The 11,053-nt window shown below is 35.1% G+C and overlaps 1 pseudogene; it reads right to left on the bottom strand.

Moving 5' to 3' along the window:
- Positions 1–6,922: 6,922 nt before the first annotated feature.
- LOC132316194 (UDP-glycosyltransferase 83A1-like) lies at positions 6,923–8,890 on the bottom strand (annotated as a pseudogene).
- Positions 8,891–11,053: the final 2,163 nt, after the last annotated feature.

The raw sequence follows: 11,053 nt of genomic DNA, 5'->3' as shown, positions 1-11,053 counted from the left end.
GGTTTATGGTTTTGAAGATTAGTTAGCCGACTTTTAATGAGTCGTGGAATTAGGATTAGGGGTTAGCAGGAACCTATATATATATAAGACAGTATGGTCTACTAGGTTGAAAACTCTATTCACGACATGGTATCTTGAGAGGAAAAACAGAGAGAAGCTGCAAAGGGAATCAGAGAGGGTCGTGAGAGATCACCTGTAAGGCTAAAGGAGAAAGAAGGGGTTGCTTTGGGATGGAATTAAGAAGTAACAGAGGGATGAAACAGTGATCAGAGGAAGGAATGATCTTGGAGAATTTTGAAATTTGCAGACGGATGTTGTAAGGTTTCAAACCGAAACCTAAAGGCAAGTTTCAGTCTATCTCTTTCCAGTAAACTTGTGTTCTGTGCATTCTATATAGTCTCCAGGATGTTAATTGAACTTTAAATCGGAATACTAATGCATGCTATCAAACCTTAAATTATTCTTTTGTTTTGTTAACTGAAACTATGGTTCTTGCATAAACTGTTCTGTTATGCTTTAAGTTTTGGGTCAATTAAATCACACAGGTTTATGAAGGGTTTCTAGGACTTTAAGAACTTAAGTAGAACCCTAAAAATGCTACAAAGGTTTGGGATAGGACACTGGACTTCGCCAGAAACGCAGAAGGCAACCGGACGAAGCAGAGAGGAAGAAACGGAGCAGAGACGGCTCTCAGGGGGAGAGAGCCGGCTCCCTAAGTGAGGGAGCGGGCTCCCAAGAAGGTAGAGCCAGCTCTCCATGAGGGAAATCCGGCTCTGGAAGATGAAGAGCCGGCTCCCTTGAACAGAAACCCCTACGGGGTGTTTTCTGTAATTTTTTCGGAGTTCTGGGGTTCAACGCAAATACTGAAAATTAATGGGGGTTTCAAATATGTAAAAATTAACCTATTAAGACCCTTAAGCAGTTGGTTTATGCTAGAGTGCTAATCCTAAGGGGCATTAGGAAACGAAAACGTGGAATAGGCATGCTGTCAAGGAAGGAGGAATGTTTAAGTTACTAAGTTTGTTTTAACAATTTAAATTGACTGGTATTGAATTACTTTTGGGATGTTATATAAATTATTTATATAATTTATTGGAGGCCAGAAAGGTCGGTTTAGGACATGGTCATAGACATCATTAACTTAGGTATTAAATGGCATGCTGTCAGGAGTGGTAGGAATAATAGTTGCTAGTTTTGGTTTAGCGAACTAAATGGACTAGTATGGGAATACTGTTGAGGTTTCATATAATGGGCAGTTTGGACTTCAGAGTGTCATATTATATCAGGTACAGGTTTTGGAGTGGTGGATTAAAGGGATGTCAGGTGGTGTAAATGCTAACTTTCATGCCGTCAAGGATTATGGAGGATTTCATTACTAGTCTTTGTTTTGGCAATTTAAATAAACTAGTATGAGAGGATGGTTTGGGATATCTAGTATAATGTATTCAGTTCAAAGTTCTGATTAATCATTATACCATGTTATGGATGTTAATTGATGAACTGTTTAATTTCTGTTTTATCAATTGTATGGATGTGGATAATATAAATTGTTTGTCATTACTTTAACAATTTATTTGGAGGATTTATGATTATAATCATATATTGGATGCATGATGGGATCCTAATAATATCTATTTTCTATTATGTTGGTTTTTGGATATATTTGATGTTCATTTAAATGTGCATCATCTGTGGATTTGTGATGACCCGAATTTTTAGGATTTTAATTTAAGTATTTTATGATTTTTAGACTGTCTCTATTTATTAATTATTTATTAATTATGTATTTATATTTTGTTTGCTAAAGAGTTGAAATGGGTGCTGAAATTTGAAAAGAGAAGAAGAAAAGGAAAAGGTGGTGATGGCGGGTCCCATTTGTTACCAAAAGTCTTTGGCTTCACGTGGGCTTATTGGGTGAGAGATTGTGTTCCATGTTTTTTGTGAAATGAAAAGAATTGAAAAAGGTGGGAAAGAGGATTGTGATGATCTTTTTTTTGGGTCCCACTAATGTGATTTTGTGACCAAAAAGTTTCTGGTCTTTATTTTCTTCACGTGGGTTAGTCTGTTGGAGTGGAGTGTGATACTGTTGTATTGACAGATATGATGTGATAAGGAAGAAAATTATGAGGAAAGAAATTATGGGTTGCGGGGTCCATTGATTAATGATTGTCTTTTGATATTTGTGTGTGGTTAGCATTTGTTGATGAGTAGGTGAATTGGCCATTTTAATTGTGTGTTGGGTGCACTACTATGTAAGAATACAGAGAGAGTAAGCAGAGACAGAAGAGAAAAAATTGGAGAGAGACAGTGAGAGCTGAGAGTTAGAGAGAGAGAAACAGAGTGAGTTGAGAGAGGGACAGAGGAGCTGAGAGTTGCAAAGGAGGCCGGAGTTTGAGGATTGATGATCCATAAATCTTTTTTAGTGTAGGGTTCTCTATACCTTGAATGGCATGGGGAGGTTTTGATTAAATGTTTTATAAAATGTTTTGATTAAATGCATATTTATTTTGTCTATATACTCACATGATTATGTATGTTTTGTGAAACTGTTTTATTAAACCTCCATGAGATTCTTGTTATGGTTTTTCCTACTGGAACTTTTGTCTCACCACCCTCCAGTTTCAAGTACTGAAGATGGACGGGGATCGTAGAGACGGGCTTAGGATGAAGAGTTGGCGTTGCATGATTTATTTTATTTATTTGGAGAATTTTTATATATTTGAGGAAATTGATTTTTGTATAAAAGAGAGGGCAATTTTTCTGATCCTGGGTGTATTTTGATGTATTTGTATCTGAATAAATAGAGGATTTTATTAGAATTGTTGGGTCGTGACAAAATAGTATCAGAGCTTGTACCTAACCGGAAGTGTGAGTGTAGTGATGATGTAGACGGGTGTGAGTGGGCGAGTGTGTAGCACTGGTGAGCTACCACTCGTAGCCGGGTGTGTGCGGGCGGATGGCCGTCACTGGCAGCCACTGGGATGGTTGGTTAGTGTGTTGGGTAGGTAGCCCAGATTTGTTCTTGTTTGTTTTTTTAGTGGGCGGGTGACGCATCGACTAGCTACCACAACGGTTACGGAGTGTGTGGGCGGGTGACTAGCACTGTCAGCTACCACAACGTCCTATATATCACTATATTTCACATCGCCTGGGGTAAGGATTTATGGATTTGGTTTTATGATTATTGGTGTTTTCGGGTTTACGGGCTGTTGGATTTGAATTTCGAGGACGAAATTCTTTTTAAGTGGTGGAGATTGTAATGACCCGAATTTTTAGGATTTTAATTTAAGTATTTTATGATTTTTAGACTGTCTTTATTTATTAATTATTTATTAATTATGTATTTATGTTTTGTTTGCTGAAGAGTTGAAATGGGTGCTAAAATTTGAAAATAGAAGAAGAAAAGGAAAAGGTGGTGATGGCGTGTCTCATTTGTTACCAAACGTCTTTGGTTTCACGTTGGCTTATTGGGTGAGAGATTGTGTTCCATGTTTTTTGTGAAATGAAAAGAATTGAAAAAGGTGGGAAATAGGATTGTGATGATCTTTTTTTTGGGTCCCACTAATGTGATTTTGTTACCAAAAAGTTTTTGGTCTTTATTTTCTTCACGTGGGTTAGTCTGTTGGAGTGGAGTGTGATATTGTTATATTGACAGATATGATGTGATAAGGAAGAAAATTATGAGGAAAGAAATTATGGGTTACGGGGTCCATTGATTAATAATTGTCTTTTGATATTTGTGTATGGTTAGCATTTGTTGATGAGTAGGTGAATTGGCCTATTTAATTGTGTGTTGGGTGCACTACTACGTAAGAATACAGAGAGAGTAAGTAGAGACAGAAAAGAAAAAATTGGAGAGAGACAGTGAAAGCCGAGAGTTAGAGAGAGAGAAACAAAGTGAGTTGAGAGAGGGACAGAGGAGCTGAGAGTTGCAGAGGAGGCCGGAGTTTGAGGATTGATGATCCATAAATCTTTTTCAGTGTAGGGTTCTCTATACCTTGAATGGCATGGGGAGGTTTTGATTAAATGTTTTATGAAATGTTTTGATTAAATGCATATTTATTTTGTCTATATACTCACATGATTATGTATGTTTTGTGAAACTGTTTTATTAAACCTCCATGAGATTCTTGTTATGGTTTTCCCTACTAGGACTTTTGTCTCACCACCCTCCAGTTTCAGGTACTAAAGATGGACGGGGATCGTGGAGACGGGCTTAGGATGAAGAGTTGGCGTTGCAGGATTTATTTTATTTATTTGGAGAATTTTTGTATATTTAAGGAAATTGATTTTTGTATAAAAGAGAGGGCAATTTTTCTGATCCTGGGTGTATTTTGATGTATTTGTATCTAAATAAATGGAGGATTTTATTGGAATTGTTGGGTCGTGACAAAATGGTATCAGAGCTTGTACCCAGCCGGAAGTGTGAGTGTAGTGATGATGTAGACGGGTGTGAGTGGGCGAGTGTGTAGCACTGGTGAGCTACCACTCGTAACCGGGTGTGTGTGGGCGGATGGCCGTCACTGGCAGCCACTGGGATGGTTGGTTAGTGTGTTTGGTAAGTAGCCCAGATTTGTTTTTGTTTGTTTTTTTAGTGGGCGGGTGACGCATCGACTAGCTACCACAACGGTTACGGAGTGTGTGGGCGGGTGACTAGCACTGTCAGCTACCACAACGTCCTACATATCACTATATTTCACATCACCTGGGGTAAGGATTTATGGATTTGGTTTTGTGATTATTGGTGTTTTCGGGTTTACGGGTTGTTGGATCTAAATTTCGAGGACGAAATTCTTTTTAAGTGGTGGAGATTGTGATGACCCGAATTTTTAGAATTTTAATTTAAGTATTTTATGATTTTTAGACTGTCTCTATTTATTAATTATTTATTAATTATGTATTTATGTTTTGTTAGCTGAAGAGTTGAAATGGGTGCTGAAATTTGAAAATAGAAGAAGAAAAGGAAAAGGTGGTGATGGCGGTCCCATTTGTTACCAAACGTCTTTGGCTTCACGTGGGCTTATTGGGTGAGAGATTGTGTTCCATGTTTTTTGTGAAATGAAAAGAATTGAAAAAGGTGGGAAATAGGATTGTGATGATCTTTTTTTTGGGTCCCACTAATGTGATTTTGTGACCAAAAAGTTTCTGGTCTTTATTTTCTTCACGTGGGTTAGTCTGTTGGAGTGGAGTGTGATATTGTTGTATTGACAGATATGATGTGATAAGGAAGAAAATTATGAGGAAAGAAATTATGGGTTACGGGGTCCATTGATTAATGATTGTCTTTTGATATTTGTATGTGGTTAGCATTTGTTGATGAGCAGGTGAATTGGCCTATTTAATTGTTTGTTGGGTGCACTATTACGTAAGAATACAGAGAGAGTAAGCAGAGATAGAAGAGAAAAAATTGGAGAGAGACAGTGAGAGCCGAGAGTTAGAGAGAGAGAAACAGAGTGAGTTAAGAGAGGGACAGAGGAGCTGAGAGTTGCAGAGGAGGTCGGAGTTTGAGGATTGATGATCCATAAATCTTTTTCAGTGTAGGGTTCTCTATACCTTGAAAGGCATGGGGAGGTTTTGATTAAATGTTTTATGAAATGTTTTGATTAAATGCATATTTATTTTGTCTATATACTCACATGATTATGTATGTTTTGTGAAACTGTTTTATTAAACCTCCATGAGATTTTTGTTATGGTTTTTCCTACTGGGACTTTTGTCTCACCACCCTCCAGTTTCAGGTACTGAAGATGGACGGGGATCGTGGAGACGGGCTAAGGATGAAGAGTTGGCGTTGCAGGATTTATTTTATTTATTTGGAGAATTTTTGTATATTTAAGGAAATTGATTTTTGTATAAAAGAGAGGGCAATTTTTCTGATCCTGGGTTTATTTTGATGTATTTGTATTTGAATAAATGGAGGATTTTATTGGAATTATCGGGTCGTGACAGGATCATATGCATTATATGCACCGGTAGGGGACGGTGGTATATCAGAGATGGATTAGATCAAAAGTTAAGTCCTACCTCTTCATACGTAAGGAATGGATTAACTAAAACAATTAAATCCTACATGGATGCATGTCCTGTCAACTAAAACAGTTGAACGACATAACGGATGTTTGCTCTATATTTTTCTGATGTAGGAAAGTTAGAGATTTAATTGAAATATTAAATCCTAAGTAAATGTCGTGTCTTGGCAATGAACAGTTGAGCGGCACTTCATTGGTTTTGGATGTAATTTATATATATATTTATGTTACCACGATATGAGCTTGAGTCTCAGGATCGATGATTAGGGAGCGTATATACGTAGGGATGCATAACTGGCTATGATGGTTTGATGTGTGCCCTACTAGGTCTGCTAGTCAGGTTGAGACAGGCCTGTAGTCCAGGGAAAGTCTTGTAGTGTGGATATATTTATATTTACGGACTATTTAGATATTCTGGGCTATCTAGGATGTATCTGCGTATCGGGTTTATGTACGGATTGTAGTAGGTTGGAACTTGCATGTGGGCTTGACCCACTCTTATTTTTCAGGTGTTCATCAGTATCAGACTTAGAGCTGATCGTGTTGATGCAGATACAGACACTCACTCTTCCGACTACTTAGGATTTTCTTTCTTATTTTAGTTTTGGATTTTTATTCTGTAAATTGATTTATCAGTTGGAATTATTAGGGGTCCACTAGATGAATTCCCAAGTTGTACGGATTTGAAGGATTTAAATAATATTAATTTATTATTTAAAGTTTGAGGATTTTATTTTAGATTTCTTTTAGCGCATTATTATTTTATACTTAATTCAGTTTTTATTCCTGCTTGTTTACATATTGATTGTCTGGTATCCCTCGGATCTGTGCTCGGACTTGATCACCCGTGGCTCTAGAATCGAGGGGTATCACAGGCAAGAATTTTATATAGAAGTTCTCTTTAATTTTGTCTATGCCTTCATCCATTCAATGAAATTGTTGAAATTCTTGTGAGAACAGCCACCTTCTGTGACACTACCTCTAGCCTTTTCTTTAAGCTCCAAAGCTCTTTCTTTGAATTTCTGATTGCTAAGCACTTGATCCACCTTATCCTTAATCTCTCCTTGTGTTATGATTCCACTTTGATCTGGTTTGAACCCTAATCCAGCCTTCCAAACCTCACAAATGTAGCTCTTATTAAGAAACTGGTCTGCGAAGTAAGGCCAGCACAGGAAAGGGACTCCATTGCTCAAACCCTCCATGGTAGAGTTCCAACCACAATGGCTTAAGAAGCATGCAACAGAAGGATGACTCAGAACCTTTTGTTGAGGTGCCCAACCCACCATTCGTGCACGAGCTGCTACTCTGTCTCTAAATCCTTCTGGGTAAGGATCAATTGTGTTGTGAGTTAAATCTGGCCTCACAACCCATAGGAATGGCCTGTCGGTGAGCTCAAGTCCCAGAGCCAGTTCTTGGAACTGGTTGTGGTCAAAGATTGTGAAGCTCCCAAATGCTACATAGATGACTGATCTGGGTGGTTGTTGATCAAGCCATTTCAGGCAGGCTGAGTCTTCTGGCCAGAAATAACCTGCCGGGTTTCCAAGCCGATTGCTTGCCAAAAGTGGACCTAGTGGTAAGATGTTTGGAAACAAGGTAAATGCTTCAGGCTCTAGCTCATAAGTTGAGTTGCAAATCAGCCAGTCCGCTACTTTCACAGATTTGGTATTTCTCACCATAACTTCAAAAATAATTTTATGGGTGGTCACGTCACCAATGCAGGTCCATGCTAAGTGTGCTGTGCTCGTGGCTGGCATGGTTGGTGACAACCTAATCATCTGGTTATTAATTGGGAATCCTGCAGCATGAATCCCATTAGAAACCAAAAATTTCATGGCTAAAGTCTCCTTTGATCGTACTTTGTACCAGAGTGCAATAAGAAGTGATACAAAGAAACTAGAGGGAGGGAGGGTAAGAGGTGATTCCTTCCAGTAGGTCTGTAGGATACAGAAAGAAAATGTTCTTTATTTTAATAGTAATAATAACAATAACCAAAATGATTAACTCTATCCCGTTGTGTCTATTTGGAAGGCTTGTTTCTCCTTAGATTCACGCCTTTGGAAGGCTATCCAGTCTGTGAATGACCTTAGATTTTAAACATCTTAGATGGATCGTTACTACCATTTTTTTTGTGGTTATATCTATTGTTATTGTAATACATCCTTAATATACAACAGCTTTTCTATAGTATTCATAACTATTATGAGCGACTTTCATGTTATATGCAGAATTTTGGAATTATTGCACATTTTTCTACAATGACAAGTTATATGCCTTTTATTGATTTATTTTTTTCTCTAAGGTTATGTGTTGCTGCATGGTTTTATCTGCTTGACTTCACTATTGTAATTTTTTCAGCTTATTGATGGTTATTTCCCAATACATTTCCCTAGTCCCCAAGCATATAAAAGTTCATACTTCGAATTTCAATGTTGTCAAAACTGGTATTAATTTTTATGTCTGGTTTATGCAAAGTTGGAGGTAAAAGGTCTCACCTTCATTGTTTATGATTTTGTCATCAATTAGCTTGGGAATGCTCAATCCCAAGGCCAACATTGCTGCTGCTGCAGGCCAGAGGCTGCTCGCCTGATTCCCAACTTCTCGGCAACTTCCAGGGCCCAACCCATACTCTCATCCGCAATAACGCAAGTGATATCTTCGCTATCTGATTCATTAATCTTCACTATGAGCTCCTCAAGCTTTTCCGGCATGACTCGAAAGATTGCTTCTGATAGCTTTCCCAAATCATTTCTGTCCTCAGAGGATGCCAACCCATCCGGAATTGAAACCAGATGTATCTCATCCCCTATGTTATTTTTCTCTGAGAATGCATCAGTCACACGTTTGTGGTTAAACTCAGTTTTTTTTTTGGGTAAATAAAATTAAATCTATTTTCACTTCTGCTGGTTCAATAAATTTGGTGCAATATATATAAATACACACTATTATTAAAAGTGTAAAGTGTTTCAGTATTTCAGTATTAATATAAAAATATATTTATTAATTGATATAAAACTCTACAAATTAACTAATAAAATTCAAATCACCTATTTATTTATTTGTTTCTAAAAAAATTAATAAAATTCAAATTACAAATTACCTAATAAATCTATATTATTATTAAAAGAATTTCTATAAATTCAAATTACAAATTCCCTAATAAATTTATACTATTATAAAAAGAGTTTCTATAAAACTGTAATCCAAAATCTAACTCTATATTTATATCTATATTATTATTATAAAAGATAATGACATTCATCCAGCTGGCCGAGTTATAATTATGTCCTTATCAGGTGAGGACATATGTTATCAGCCTATAAATAGAGGCATTGACGAAGAATGAAGGGTATAGAAACTGATAATTCTAGAAATCAAAATTCTAAAAATCCAAAGGGGCAGAAATTTAAAGACTCATAATTTCATCCAAAGTCGTACCGTTCTAGGGTAGTAGCAGGGATCTAACTTTTGAGGATAAGAAGCTCTTGAGTGAAAGCCCTAAACTCTCTAAAGCTCTCAGAGAACAAGAAGTGGAGAGATTTGGACAGCATCTCAAAGTAAATTGAGAGATCAATCCATGTGCGTAATATTGACTTTAAATTGTTATCTCTTGTTTGTGTGGCTTAATTACACAATTGTGGAAGGTCTAACCCGAAGTCTCCACACCACTGCATAGTTTGCATACGCAAACTCACCAAGAACACTGAAAATCAAGGCCCCTAACATTGAAAATCAAGGCCCTTACATCTCTGGAATAATTCTCTCAGAGAAATAATAAGTTTAACATCAAGTAGATTTTGATTTACAGGTTGGGAAAATTACAAAACAGTTTTCAGAGAACAAAAACTCATATAAAACTACTTGGTTGAAAATAGTTTTATGAAAATAGTGAATATTGCATATCACTCATTTATTTTTTATTTATTTCTTAAATGTATTATAAATATTAGATGTGGATTACTCTTAAATATTTTTAAATTAACAAAAATTGCAATAAAAAAGAAAAAAAAACTTTACAGACAAGAAGAAAAATTTCACATAATTTTACAGCCAACAAGAAAATTTTGATAGCATAGCCAAATTGAGGATTGCTCTATGTAAATATTATTATATTATTCTTCACAAAAGTCCTTCATGGACTACAAGAAAATTTTAATGGGACATGGATCCAACCAACAAACAATTTTTATGAATTAATTATTATGTGCTTCGTAAAAAAAAGTGTTAATGCATAATAAAATATTTAATAAATCAATTGGTGCATAAAATATTGAAATAAATCAATTGGTGCATAAATAATTAATTCACCACATTAGATATTACATCACGCCTCTTGATAATATATATTATATTAAATATATTACATTAAATATTAAAATGAGTGCTATTGATAATTCAATTTCAAATATGTTAACTTTGACACAAATCAATTACCAATTAAAATTACATAGGTAAAAAAAAATAATTTCTCTAAAACACTACCACAAATTACCTTTTATTGTGAGTTTTTTTAATGAAAGGAAATCTAATTAGACAAGGATATATTTAAAGAAAATAAAATAATTTCCCTATTTTATTTTCAATAAAACTCTATCACATTCGACAAGGATACATTTAAAGAGTTTGTATAAAACTCTAACACAAATTACCTATTTATTTATTTATCATTTTGAGTTAAAATAAAAGAAAATCTAATTAGTCAAGAATTATTAATATAAAAAAATTTATTAATTGCTATATAAAATAATATAATTTTTCTAAAATTCTACCACAAATTAACTTTTATTATAATTTTTTAAATAAAAAAATCTAATTAGACAATGATATATTTAAAGAAAATAAAATAATTTCTATGAAACTCTTCCACAAATTACCTATTTTTTTTTCAATAAAATTCTATCACATCAAACAAATATATAAATAAAGAGTTTCTATAAAACTTTAATACAAATTAACTATTTATCTATTTATTATGAGTTATTTTAATAAAAAAAATCTAATTAGACAAGGATATATTTAAAGAAAAT

Source organism: Cornus florida, unplaced genomic scaffold (assembly GCF_030987335.1).
Source record: "Cornus florida cultivar Cherokee Brave unplaced genomic scaffold, ASM3098733v1 CherokeeBrave_3.0.0_Hap2_Chr07, whole genome shotgun sequence".
Classification (NCBI taxonomy): Eukaryota; Viridiplantae; Streptophyta; class Magnoliopsida; order Cornales; family Cornaceae; genus Cornus; species Cornus florida.
This window is presented reverse-complemented; position numbering and strand designations above follow the sequence as displayed.